The sequence below is a fragment of the Microcaecilia unicolor genome, chromosome 5 (assembly GCF_901765095.1).
Source record: "Microcaecilia unicolor chromosome 5, aMicUni1.1, whole genome shotgun sequence".
NCBI classification, from domain to species: Eukaryota; Metazoa; Chordata; class Amphibia; order Gymnophiona; family Siphonopidae; genus Microcaecilia; species Microcaecilia unicolor.
The window spans coordinates 215,989,757-216,002,874 of record NC_044035.1 but is presented as its reverse complement, the minus strand read 5'-3'; the positions used below and the strand labels follow the sequence as shown (position 1 = coordinate 216,002,874).

The 13,118-nt window shown below is 43.7% G+C and overlaps 1 protein-coding gene across 1 annotated transcript in view; it reads right to left on the bottom strand.

Annotated features, from left to right (window-relative positions):
* Positions 1 to 13,118, bottom strand: part of LRRC36 (leucine rich repeat containing 36) — a 663,184-nt gene that overhangs the window by 25,993 nt on the left and 624,073 nt on the right.

Below are 13,118 nucleotides of genomic sequence, written 5' to 3'. Positions count from 1 at the left end.
CTCACTTCGGTTATTGTAAAAGTAATGGAAGCGATGCTGAAGGAAAGGATAGTGAATTTCCTGGAAGCCAATAAGTTACAAGATCAGAGACAACATGGTTTTACCAAAGGTAAATCGTGCCAAATGAATTTCATTGAATTCTTTGACTGGGTGACCAGCGAATTGAATCATGGATGTGCTATAGACATAATCTACTTAGATTTCAGCAAAGCTTTTGACACGGTTCCCCACAAGAGGCTCTTGAATAAACTTGACAGGCTGAAGATAGGACCCGACATGGTGAACTGGATTAGAAACTGGTTAACGGACAGACGCCAGAGGGTGGTGGTTAATGGAATTCGCTCGGATGAGGAAAAGGTGATTAGTGGAGTGCCTCAGGGATCGGTGCTGCGGCTGATTCTGTTCAATATATTTGTGAGTGACATTGCTGAAGGGTTAGAAGGTAAAGTTTGCCTTTTTGCGGATGATACTAAGATTTGTAACAGAGAGTGGACACCCAGGAGGGAGTGGAAAACATGAAAAAGGATCTGAAAAAGCTAGAAGAATGGTCTAAGGTTTGGCAATTAAAATTCAATTCGAAGAAATGCAAAGTGATGCACTTAGGGAGTAGAAATCCACAGGAGATGTACGTGTTAGGCGGTGAGAGTCTGATATGTACAGACGGGGAGAGGGATCTTGGGGTGATAGTATCTGAGGATCTGAAGGCGACGAAACAGTGTGAAAAGGCGGTGACCGTAGCTAGAAGGTTGCTAGGCTGTATAGAGAGAGGTGTGACCAGCAGAAGAAAGGAGGTGTTGATGCTCCTGTATAAGTCGTTGGTGAGGCCCCACCTGGAGTATTGTGTTCAGTTTTGGAGGCCGTATCTTGCTGAAGATGTAAAGAGAATTGAAGTGGTGCAAAGAAAAGCTACAAGAATGGTATGGGATTTGCGTTACAAGATGTATGAGAAGAAACTTGATGACCTGAACGTGTATACCCTAGAGGAAAGGAGAAACAGGGGTGATATGATACAGACGTTCAAATATTTGAAAGGTATTAATCTGCAAACGAACCTTTTCCGTAGATGGGAAGGCGGTAGAACTAGAGGACATGAAATGAGATTGAAGGGGGGCAGACTCAAGAAAAATGTCAGGAAGTATTTTTTCACGGAGAGAGTGGTGGATACTTGGAATGCCCTTCCGCGGGAGGTGGTAAAGATGAAAACGGTAATGGAATTCAAAAATGCATGGGATAAACATAAAGGAATCCTGTTCAGAAGGAAGGGACCCTCAGAAGCTTAGCGGAGATTGGGAGGCAGAGCCGGTGGTGGGAGGCGGGGCTAGTGCTGGGCAGACTTCTACGGTCTGTGCCCTGAAAAAGACAGATACAAATCAAGGTCAGGTATACACATAAAGTAGCACATATGAGTTTATCTTGTTAGGCAGACTGGCTGGACCGTGCGGGTCTTTCTCTGCCGTCATCTACTATGTTACTATGTAAGATGAATGATAAATCAGGATAAGAATAGGAGCTATGGGCATAGGTGGAGAAAGGGAGTGGACTGCATATTGCAGTTGGTGCGGTAAACATACCACATACTGTAAAATCTGCTATTAGCATGGGATCACTTAGCGTCTCCTAATGAGGAAGCACTAAGAGTCTGCACTAATTAATATGTGGTTATTAACAGTGATTTTAATTCATAAGGCCATGAATAATGAGGCCCCTCTTATTATTGTTACATCTCTAAGAATTTATCATCCATCATTCTATTTACAATCTGCTAAGTTATTGCAAGATGTACCATTTTTCCAACATATTAGGCTGAATAATTATTGTCCTTACCTCTTTTATTTAGGAGGTGCTATACTATGGAATACTCTCCCTTTGGAGATTAGCTCTGTTATTAAATTCAGAAAACAACTGAAATCTTATCTCTTTTCACATGGTTTCCGTGCCTGTTAAATTCCTGCTCTGATTATTGTTTCAGAATCTTATCAATATTGTATTGTCTTTTGTAGAATGTATTATGCGTATTATAGTTGTTACCCACCTAGAAAATTTTTAAATAAATATATTTCAGCATGGTAGTTACAGAAGATGGGCTGGCATCCTCCTTAACCATCAGTACACAGTTTTTGACATTAAGACACATTCATTTTTGCTGTTAAGGTGCAATCTCCCATATTCTGTATACGTTGCCCAAATTTGGGTAAGGATTATAGATTTGTGTGTATAATTAGTCAATTAGGTGTTATTAATGATGGAGTTAACAAGCACTTAATTGGCAGTAACTAGGAGTTACGTGTGAATCTGCTCTACGCCCTATTCTATAACATGCATGCCTAAATTTCATAATATGCAACTCCAAAATGGGTATGGCCATGGGAGGGGGGCATGGGTGGGTCAGGGGCATCCCCAGAATTTAGGCACAATGTTATAGACTACCTGCATTTGTATGCCTAACTGCCATCAGTTGGTTGCCATCATTTACATCAGCCTTTGGCAGGCGTAAATGCTTGCGCCAAAAGTTAGGTGCGAAATGCTTGCTATGCTAGTATTCTACTAAGGATGCTCTATGCATAGCATCCATTACAGAATACTAGCCTAGTACAGATTATCCTGGCACCTAACCTTGGGTGCCATTTATTGAATCTACTGCATTAAGTGTAAAAACTTAGGGGCCCTTTTACTAAGCCATGTAAGCGTCTACATGCACCCAATGTGTGCCAAAATGGAGTTACCGCTCAGCTACCTCATGGCTCTTGCAGTAATTTCATTTTTGGCGCGCGTCCGATATGCACATCCAAAAAATAATTTTTATTTTCGGACATGTGTATTGGATGCATGTCAAGTGGCATGTGACGCGTGTAGGTCACTACTGCCCAGTTACCGCATGAGACTTTACCGCTAGGTCAATGGCTGGTGGTAAGGTCTCAGACCCAAAATGGATGTGCGGCAATTTTCATTTTGCCGCATGTCCATTTTCGGCAAAAATAAAAGGCATTTTTTACAGGTGAAATGAAAAATGATTCTGCGTGCACCCAAAACACGCATCTACACTACTGCAGGCCATTTTTCAGCGCACCTTTGCAAAAGGGCTCCATAGTGCACTTTATTGGGGTTCCATAGTTTAATAGTACAGACCCAACATGGATTTAGACAAAAGAAGACTGGCCTCACCAATCTGCTACATTTTTTGAAGGCATGAATAAACATGGATAAAGGTGAAGCAGTTGATATAGAATATTTAGATTTTCAGAAAGCTGTTCACAAAATCCCTCATGAGAGACTGAGGAAATTTGAAAATCATGAGACAGATGACAATGCTAAGAGGAAAAAGCCTATGGAGCAGACTGGTTAGTTTCCAAGGACACACTGGAGGTAAGTCTCCCCATAATGAAACTGTCTGACACTGTGCTTTCTAATTCAGTGGTTAATTTACTTCAAGGGTTTATGTTTTGTTCCAACAGTATGCTATAACGTTTTTCAATGTGTTGATTTTTTTAAAGTTTGGTCAGAAACTGCAGATAAAGCGAAGAAACTTATCTGTAGTAGCTATTCTCCGAGGGCAGCAGGTCATATATTTTCACATGTAGGTGACATATCCCATGTTACCAGGTTTGGAGCTTGAAAACAGCTTTGCACAGCTTTAAGAATGTGTGCAATGCTCACACTGCATATGTATGAGTACCATCCTGCCCCTATGAGAGTGCGGGACCACTAGTACAATGAAATAGCAGAGAGACAACTCCAAGGGGAAGAGGGAGGGTATGTGAGAATATATGGCCTGCTGTCCTCAGAGAATACCTGCTACAAGTAAGTATATTCACTTTGTCTGAGGACAAGCAGGTCAATAATTCTCAGATGTAGGAATCCCTAGCTACCAAGCTCACCAAAAACAACAACAGTGGTCAATTGAACCTCGCAATGGTGAGGTCAAAATACAGATTAACCTGAAACTATATACAAACTGTATGACAATGCAGCCTGGAGCAGAACAAAACGGGCCTAGGGGGATGGAGTTGAATTGCAAACCCCAAACTGTAACTGTCTAGATGGCAACCCAACTGATACAAGACAAAGGAATATGAGCGACCTTTGATAAGGACCTTTTGTCATATCAACCCAGTCTGCCTGGAGTCTAGAAGTCAGGGAAAAACCTCCAGGATAATACAATAAGACACTCTTGTGGTTTGTCTAAGCACAACACAAGGGCACAGAACAATCGCCTACTGTGATGTGATCAAATCATCAAAGACATTGCAGATATGAAAATTATATAAAAGGGCATATGTCATGGCAAGAACTACTTCTTCACTTCATCTGATCATCATCAGTCATCGGAACACATCATAACTTCAACACTCCAACACTCCAGAACATCAGATCTCTAGCAACAGTTGAAGGTGATAATAATGAACCTGTCTGGACCTTCTCTGAACCAAAGTCCTGAGGGCCTGAAGCTAATAGCTGAAATTAAAAGCACAAACTCCAGAGATGGTACTATGTGACAAGCTTGCTTTGCAGCTTGCAGAAAGAGGAACCTGGTGCAAAAAGGTTCCAGCTAGGGGTGTAGGACAGAATGTGGATAGAGGCTTTCTGCAAATTATCTGGATATGCAGGCATAAGATAAAAGGTTGCTGGTGAAATGGACCATGAAGCAAGCTAATAAACATTCTAATCGGTATGATGTTTCTGTGGACCACCCTAATAATCTTGGTCAGCTTTAGAAGTAAAAAGAGGAACATAAAAAAGGCAGGCCTAGTGACGTGTTCCGCATAGACTCAATGTTAAGTTTTCCATATACAAGTGATTGTATTTCCTACCTCTGTGGAGATGTGCTTAGAGCCTGTACCTATATGCACTTTATGTACTCTCCCATGAGAAAAGCTTTGTAGACATTACCATTACTGGCTGTCTGTTTTTCTGACTTGGTAAGTGAATAAAAATTGACATTTTCTCATATCCTTGGGGCGTGCACTTTGTTTCTCCCTAACTACTGGAGTGCGTGGAGTATTCCTCTGGGTTAGGAATAAATAAATAAACAAATGGTAGCAGAGGATGGTTCTGGTTCTAGTCCAGACGGTACCGGTTCTGTCCTCTGATTTTCAGTTCTTCCAAAATTATTAAACGGTCAGCAGATGTTAATTGGCTTCCTGCTGACAAGAGAAATTTGGTTGATCTGTTAACAGATTGTTGTTTGGCTTACTGTTAACAAGAAAATTCAGTTGATCTGTTCCCAGCATTTGTTTCGGTCCTCTGTGAACAAGCGAACCTGGGGCTGTTATAAAAGTTAGTAAATCCGCTAACACCCTTTAATTGACTGTGTTAGCACAATTTTGCACAAGATAACAGCATCCCCTTGAGGAATTCTTTGAGGAATTTTTTTTTTAATTATTTATTTATGGATTTCAGAAATAATACATTCACAAAATAAATGTAAGAAATCAGGAAAATTAACAAAGAAATTTAACACCATCCATTACATATTCATGGATTTTAGCAATTGTCGAGGTTACTTAGTCCACAAGATAAGGATCAAGATACAAAGAAAAATTATCATTAAGAAAATTTAGAGAATTACTCTTAATATATCATAGAGAGGACGAGGTCTCAAACTTTACCAGCGGTTTTAGCTCCCTACTGGTGCTCCCAAGATTTGACCGTCCCTACTTTCTTTAGCCATTACAAGGTGCTTCAATTTGTCTGGGTCAAAAAATACATAATGAACATTTTCAAATGATATTAAACATCTACATGCAAATTTCAATTTAAAAGTCCCACCCAGGGAGAGTACCCGGGCTCTAAGTCCCAGAAACTCTCGCCTTTTTTTCTGCGTCGATTTGCTAATGTCAGGAAAAATCTGTATTTTTGCTTCATAGAATTGAGCTGCCATGAATCTGAAGTAAAGTCTTAATATATTATTCCTGTCGGTTTCGAAGGCAAAAGTCACAAGAAGAGTCGTGCGTTCAATAATAGTCTCTAAAGATGATTCAAGGATTTGTGTAAGGTTTAAATCCGAAGCAACTTACAAAATTGGTTTAGCTCCTGTAATATAGTAAGCTTTCACAATCGGGGGAATAGCTTCAGTTGAAATACCCAAAATATCAGAAAAATATTTCCGCAACATTTCCACCGGAGGGAGCAAAGGATTTTTGGGGAAATTTAAAAATCTTAGGTTGTTACGCCTAAGTTGATTGTCCAAAAATTCAACTTTCCTTTGCATTTTTTCTTTATCCATTATTATATTATCAACAAGAGTTTGTAACTTTTTAACTTCATGTAAATTTGACTCACTTTTCTCTTCTTGCTTTTTCACCCTTGAATCCGTCAGTTGTTGTCGAGCTTTAATGTCCTTTACCTCAGTACTCAATGAAGACAAAACTTGTTGTAAGGACGTATTCATAGTCTGGATCGCATTCCAGAGGGCTTCTAAAGTAACGATTGCAGGTTTAACAATCTCGCTGGGTCCGATGGGTAGAGACGCCTGGATAGGGGAGGGCACGGGATCCATTCTTACCCCCTCTGCTCCAAAGATTTTCCGTCCGGCGTGGAAAAATCTACAGGGCCGCTACCCGCCTCAGGGTTTTCCAAATGAGGCTCACTTGCCGATTCCAGTTCTTCCCCCCGGCCTCGGCGGCGCAACCTGGAGCAGCGGACAGCGATGCCTCCTCCAAGCCAAGATCCCCAGCAAGGCAAGCTAAAGAGAAACATCGCGGAAGCTCAGCGTGAGACTTGGAGCTTCACACAGCAGCTCCTCTCACGGACGCCATCTTGATCCCACTCTCTTTGAGGAATTTTTATTGAGATACATCCAGGGTCGCCTGCGAGACCCCTGGATAAGCCCATGGGGAATTCGCTTCCAGACTTTGCTGCAGGAGTTCAGGATAGCCGTTCGGTCCTGATCGCATTAGTGCAGACGTTGCACAAAGGCTGGTAAGTACTGATTTTTGTTTGGCAGGATTGATTTACCTTGTTTAGAATGGCCACGCCCCTAGATACTGTGCTAAGATTCTTTCCCGGTGAGAAAAAAGAACTTACAGCAATTTGTCAAAAATGGTATAAAAAGTGGAATAAGATTGAACCTAATCTCCACTGGCCTTTAAATGGCTCCTTTGACCCAGTTGTCTTACAAAAATTGATACAGTATAACGAGAACCATAAGACTGGGAAATCTCGTTCTAAGCATCTTCAGGCGATAAATTTATTTTGATTTCTGACCGTGATGCTGAGAGTAAATCCCTACCTGTTTCAGGGATTCACCCCCCTCCACCACTGGCGGCTACTGCCCCACCTGCTCCGCCACCTTATGACTGCCCAAGTACCACTAAAGTAATGGCTTGTGGTACTGCCGTGGGATATATGCAATTATCCCCGGCGCCTAAGTGCGAGGACGTCTCTTCATAGACGTCGGACAACGTCTCTGTCACTGTCACGAATGACCCTATTAAGTTTTCTGACCCCACCAGGGTCCAGATTAAGGGAATAGTAGACCTTTCATCTATTGCCCCCAGTCCCCTTTGGGACGCGCCATCTGTTCACATCTTGCGATGAGTCACTTCCTGTCATTCACCCTGTTAGTTCCATGCCCCATACGCTCACACTTTTTGATGAGCCACTCCCGGTTACCCACCCTGTAAATTCCATGCAGTCACTAGCGGACTCATCCCTTGCCTTGGAAAGGCTTGAATAAGCCGAGAAAGATACCCTTGGTGCACTACGGCAGGTGGAATGCGCCGCCGTCAGCGCTTAAAAAAAAAAACGAACAGGCACTCTCGCACCTGGAACACAACCTTGGAGATTGCATTGCCAATCACACCAGGTCACACACAGGCGCCCGCCCCAAGGATGGGTCTGCTGTCATCCCTATTGAAGGTGCCACTGCTTCCTTATTTGTGGGATACACTGGCACCAAACCGGACAAGCCCCATGAATAAGTGGCACAGCAAGAAAATTCGTATTATTTTGTGGACCCGTGGGCTGATAACCTTGCCCGATGGTCTCAGTCCCTACAGCCCCAGTCAGACTTGTACCCAACCTGAGGGTTCTGTGTCCACTGCCATGCTTCAACTGGCGCACCGCCTTATCCATTACTACCTCGACCCTGCTTGGGGTCCTAGGGTTCTCACTTATATGATAGAAGGTCTTAAAGTTTGGAAAAAATATGAGAACAAACTTCCACCCAGCACAGGTGTTAAAGTCCTGCCCTTGCTGAACAAAATGTCAGCGGGGAATACCCATACTGAATATACCCCATACTTTGCTGTTGAACGCAATGGACTCGTTCAACAGTTACCCGACCTCACTGAGGGCGGGAACAAATAGTAACATAGTAGATGACAGCAGTAAAAGACCTGCACGGTCCATCCAGTCTGCCCAACAAGATAACTCATATTTGCTGCTTTTTGTGTATACCCTACTTTGATTTGTACCTGTGCTCTTCAGGGCACAGACCGTATAAGTCTGCCCAGCACTATCCCCGCCTCCCAACCACCTGCCCCTCCTCCCAACCACCGGCTCTGGCACAGACCGTATAAGTCTGCCCAGCACTATCCTCACCTCCCAACCATCAGCCCTGCCTCCCAACCACCGGCTCTGGTACAGACTGTACAAGTCTGTCCAGCACTATTCCCGCCTCCCAACCACCAGTCCCGCTGCTCACCACCGGCTCTGGCACAGACCGTACAAGTCTGTCCAGCACTATCCCTGCCTCCCAACCACCAGCCCCGCCTCCCGATCCTGACTAAGCTCCTGAGGATCCATTCCTTCGGCACAGGATTCCTTTATGCTTATCCCACGCATGTTTGAATTCCATTACCGTTTTCATTTCCACCACCTCCTGTGGGAGGGCATTCCAAGCATCCACTACTCTCTCCATGAAAAAATACTTCCTGACATTTTTCTTGAGTCTGCCCCCCTTCAATCTCATTTCATGTCCTCTCATTCTACCACCTTCCAATCATCCGTAAATTTAAAACAGCCACCTTGGGAACCACTCTGGCTGTTGGGGACATGAAGGCTCTGCTGGGGCGCATTCCCCATGCCAATGTCTCTGACCTTTTTGCCCAAGCGGGCTACGGCCATGCTGTTACGGACACCATCTACGATGGAAGTCCCTTCTCGCTTATTGAGGCAGGTATGTTTGCCGCCATCCGCACCACCTTTCCCACCCGTAAGGATTTCTCTGTCCTTACTTCGCAGTGCTGGGACCCAGACACTGACCCCATTGAAACGTACATACTTAAACTGCAACAGTTATATAGGGATGAGACCGAGGAGAGGTTTGACTCCCCAAACAGTCTCCCTATATTTTTAAAGAAACTTTACCTTCAAAAATTAAAGAGGGACTGGACAATACCGTGGGTCTTGCCAGAAACTCTGGCCAGAAATGAAAGAATACATTCTGCATCACTGCAGAACTTTTGTTAAAAATAACATGAATAAGGCCAAAGAATTAAAAAAGCTACAGGCTCATTTGATGTCCTTACAAATCCAACAGATTAAAGGACAGAATGGTAACCCTCAAAGCTCCAGCTCTAGTGGCAGCTCTACCCGGAGCTCTAGCTCTAGTGGCATCTCGACCCGGAGCTCTAGCCTTGATTCTGCGGTGTCCACGTCCACTACCAGCTCTAGTGGCGCCAGCTCGGAGAATTCTTTCCATCCCTATCACCACGGGGTTCATGAGGTTAAACACGGCTGCGCTGATGATTGCGACCGGTACCCTTTCTGTGATGATTTTGATCCAAGCACTATGTATCCATACACAATGTATATTAACAACAATGATGGCAGACAGAATAGGGGAAATTATAGAGATGATTTTAGAGACCGAGGCTACAGAGCCCCGTACAACCCCCGGGGCAGACCGAGACAAAGAGGGTTCCCAAACCGGGACCCACGCTCTTGTGATTTTAGTAACCAACCCAGTCCCTCTAGACGGGTTGATGTTCAATGCTTTCAATGTAATAAATTTGGCCACTATGCCACTGAGTGCAGAGAAGGAGCGGGGAAGTACCGCAATCCCCTGCCCCCACGCCAGAACTTCCCTCTCTGGGATCCTAACAACCGTGACCTTACCCAATGACTAGGCGTGGTTCACACGCAGGCAGGGTACAGTGATCCTATGGTGACGCTACTTATACAGGGCGTTCCCGTACCCTTTATGGTAGACACCGGCGCTTCACGCTCGGTGCTGGCTAACGCCCCCAAAAGATTACAACAACAATTGAAATTCTCACACGAAAACATCACCACCACTGGTTTTGATGGTGTGCCTACCGACACTCCCCTGCTAGAGGCAATGAAGATACAGTTTGCTGATCAAGAAAAATCTGCTTCCTTGCTGTATGCCCCTTTGTGTCCTGTTAATTTGTTGGGCAGAGATTTACTGATCCAATTTAAATTCCAAATCCACTTTGATATACCCGAGCCCACTCAGAATACTTCCTTGATATTTGCAGTTATGATCCTCGCTAAGCAGCAGGTGGCTGCAGCATTGGACAAATTGCCCAAATTTCTTTGGGCTACCCCTGACTCGCCCTATGGCGAGGTACTCACACAGCCCCATTGCATTGAATTACATTGGTGTGATGGGTCCAAAGTCTCCCAGTACCCTTTAAAGCCAGAGGTAGTAGAGGGAGCACAGGAACAAGTACAGAAATTGTTACAGCATGGTATTATAGAAAAATCAACTGTTTAACTATAGGGATTTCTTTCACAACCAGAGTCAGTATTAACACAAGGCTACTTAAGACTCCAGAACGTATGAAAAACTTTTTTTTAATTGACAATGAATGTCAATCATCCTTACATACCTACATACAATATAATTTTACCTTACTCAAACATTCATGTGCTCCAGCCATCCATCCATATTCGTAATAATAGTGCACAACTATATACACCTCTCACAAGATGTTACAGCGCATTATCAATCAATACAGCATAGATATACCAATTTAGAACTTATCAGTTTGGTCAAAGCGTTCATAATCATCGCTGGTTCTATAAACTAGAACCTGCGTGTATTCTATACCAATTGTCCTGTATTTGGCTTAATACTGTGTTGCACCATATACGTATATGATAAAGATATTCTTTAGGCCACAATAGTGTTCCCAAATGATGACGAATGTCACTGAGAATATCCAAAAACCCCCAGATGGACTGGCTGAAAACATTCATCTGTGCTTGAAAACTTCAAATCGCCGGTTCCCCGATGCTGATCGGCATTTCGTCTCCTTCCTCAGGAGGAACCAAAGCTGTAACAACATTATTGCACATCACCCACTACATACTCATATTAGCTTTAAACTAATTTTACAAATCAACATTTTAAAGTATACTCACTAATAATACTTTATCAGGCTGCTCGCCTACGTGGTAATCGGCCGGACTTCCGCCCAGGAATCGCACCACTAGAAACTGTTGTGCGTCAGCCCCAAGATCGTGTGAGTTAAATACCCAGGGGCCCTTTACAGAAACGCACGCGCCGCTAATACGTCACACCCACTCAACCTCCAAATTGAGGCCGTGCGGTGTTACCGTACCCCATGTGTAAATATATCGCTGCTCCAATAAAAGTAAACGAGCACTGATGTCCCCGCTCCTATTAGTAGGTAAAATCTGGGACAACACTACACATTGGAGCTGATCAATAGTGTGATTATATCGCTGCCAATGGGACACCAGCGGATTCTCCCTTTTACCAAGTCGTATATTGCTGACATGCTCTGCCAAGCGATTCTTCAACTGTCTCTTTGTATGGCCAATGTAGTATAATGCACATGGGCACCAAATACAATAAACAACACACGCACTAATACATGTAGTGTTCTGTCTTAAAAAGAATTGTCTGTCACTATGTGGGATATCAATCACGCTAGTGTCCACGGAATAGCAGCAATACACACATTTACCACATGGGGAATGTCTACCCGTATTATTGTATTGTTTGGAACGTTTAAGCAACTCCCCTATGTTGGCCTTCCGGGCAAACGCCACCTTCGGTCGTTCCCTGAACTCTGAATGAACAGACAGAACGTGCCAGTATCTGTGGATGATTGAAGAGATGCCCACTGCTCTATGTGAAAAAGGAATAACACATGCCACTGCGTTGCTGGAGGAGACCTGACCTGAGTAGAACAACCAAGGACGATAGGCATATAGCGCCCTCTTGTATGCGCTCCGTATAACCTGCTTCGGATATCCACGCTCTACAAATCTATCCCTCATCTCCCGAGCCTGAGCCTTGAATTCAATGACTGAAGAACATAAGCTCTCATTATAGAAAAATGCCACTCTCCTTACAACACCCCCCTGTTTCCAGTCAAGAAAAAGGAAGCTGGACATTGGCGCATTGCTCCGCACACTTAATGAAGTTGTTAAACACATCTTTCCTAATGTTGAGAACCCCACTACCCTGTTACACAGTGTAACGCTGCAGAAATACCACTCCACTATTATTTCTCTAATGCATTTTTCTCTATCCCTTTGTACTCCGATTCGAGACCTTTAATGGCCTTTCAGTTTGATAATAACACCTACCAGTGGACTTGGCTACCACAAGGCTTCGCCGACAGCCCCACAATTTTCTCCCAAACCTTGGCAAGGCATATTCGTGAATTTAAAAAGAGATATGCCTTACCGCCTCAGACCCATCTACTGCAGTATGTGGATGACATGTTAATTACTTGCCATGATTTTGATACCTGCATACAGGTCACATGTGACTTTTTGGGCTTTTTATCCACAAAAGGGTACAAAGTCAATAAGAAGAAATTGCACAAACCCAAGTCACTTTCCTTGGCCACGATCTGGGTTCCCAAGTGAGAAACCTCGGTCCTGACACCTTGAAACATGTCTCTGCCCTACAAATGCCCTCTACTGTCACTGAGCGTAGGGACGTTTTAGGCATGCTAAATTTCTGTCGCTTGTGGATCCCTTCCTACTCTGAACGTACACAACCTTTCTACCAGAAACTACTGGGAAAACAAAACTGTAAGTATGACCCCAGTGACTTTTCTGAAGCTGAAACCTCTGCTTTGCTTTCATTAGTTAAAGATGTAATGCTGAGCTCTCCCCTTGCTACTATTGATGTGTCCACTGACTTACACCTATGGATTACCCATGGTGAG